Source organism: Dermacentor albipictus, chromosome 6 (assembly GCF_038994185.2).
Source record: "Dermacentor albipictus isolate Rhodes 1998 colony chromosome 6, USDA_Dalb.pri_finalv2, whole genome shotgun sequence".
Taxonomy (NCBI): Eukaryota; Metazoa; Arthropoda; class Arachnida; order Ixodida; family Ixodidae; genus Dermacentor; species Dermacentor albipictus.
The window spans coordinates 94,574,062-94,575,596 of NC_091826.1; the positions used below are offsets into that span (position 1 = coordinate 94,574,062).

The 1,535-nt window shown below is 38.3% G+C and overlaps 1 non-coding gene across 1 annotated transcript; it reads right to left on the bottom strand.

Moving 5' to 3' along the window:
- Positions 1-1,462: 1,462 nt before the first annotated feature.
- Positions 1,463-1,535, bottom strand: TRNAS-CGA (transfer RNA serine (anticodon CGA)). The gene has a single exon. It is a non-coding gene; the product is annotated as a tRNA-Ser (tRNA).

Consider the following 1,535-nt stretch of genomic DNA (forward strand, 5'->3'; position numbering starts at 1 on the left):
CTAGTTAATTGAAAAATATTTCACTTAGCATGCCTTCCGGTGAGCCTATACCTTGGCAGCACTTCGTTACAATTCTAAATGATGCGCTTATAAAAGCTCTCACTCCTTCAGCACATGATGACAAACTTCCAAGCTAAATTGCTGCAATTTTTTTACATATGGATTCCATAATTTTTAAATCTACTGGCATAAAATAAATAATAGGCACTCTTAAGCTCACGTCTTCTTGCGGAGTAGATGACATCATGACGAGATTATTAAAAAGTAATAGTGAGTGTTTATCATCTTAGAGAGCCTTTTTTCACAGGCATCTGTCTTCATCCTTGCCACATGACTCAAAGAGAGCCAAAATATTGTGAACCACAAATATGTCGAGACTCAGAATTTTTTTAAATACAGGCCCATATCGATTACGCCAATACCGTGCAAAATAATGCAGCAAATTATTTTCTAACCCTGCCAACTTTCTTGAAGAAAATGATTTTTTCTTTATCAGTCAACATGGCCTTCGCAAATTCTTTTCTTGAGAGACCCAGCTGGTAACTTTCCCTAACGACTTACATGTATATCTTAATGGTGTTTTTTTAACTGATTGCATATTTTAGAATTTTTCGAAATCATTTGACAAGGTCAAACATGTATTGCTACTACGCGATTTAAGCACACTCAACATTGACCCTGGAGTACTTAGCTGCATCCAATCGTTCCTTTCGTCTTGGCCCAATTCGTCGTGACTAATGACTCTACAACTAACGCGGCTCCTGTTGAATCCGGTGTTCCACAAGGATCTGTCGCTGGTCCACTGTTATTTTTAATATATAATAAAGATGTACCTGATGATATTTCCTCACAATTTGCTTTGTCTTATATCGAAAAATAACTAATGCCTCTGATATCACTATTCTTCAATCCGATTTCAACAGCATATCTAATTCGTGCCTCACTTGTTTCGTGGAACTTAACATCAATAAATGCAAATCTATGCTGATTCCTCGTTCTAAAACAAGTTGCCGTACCTATGCCCTCAATGACTGCCCCTTTCAAGCTGCCGTGTTCTTGGCAAAAGTATAACTGAATGAGAGGCCCCACTCTTTACAAGAATTCACTGATCAAGATAAAACAAAGTATGATGGCCAATGGCGCAATTACGTACTTTTAGTGAACATTGTCTGCTTGGTAAAGTGTACTCTTCCTGTACTTTCATATTATATAAGTCGCTTTCTTGCTTGTTATGAATACATTATCCGCTTTTTTATCTCTTTTCTTCCCTGCACTGTGAATTCTTACAACTAACCCTCGAGAAGAAAGGGGGTTAACCGAGGGGCGCGATTTTTGTTAGTCATATCATAAGAAGCCAACAAACACTGACACCAAGGACAACGTAGGGGAAATTACTTGTCGGTAATAAATGAAATAAGCAAACGATAAATTAATGGAAATTAAAGTGGATGAAAAAACAACTTGCCGCAGGTGGGAACCGAACCCACAACCTTCGCATTTCGCGTGCGATGCTCTACCAATTGAGCTACCGCGGC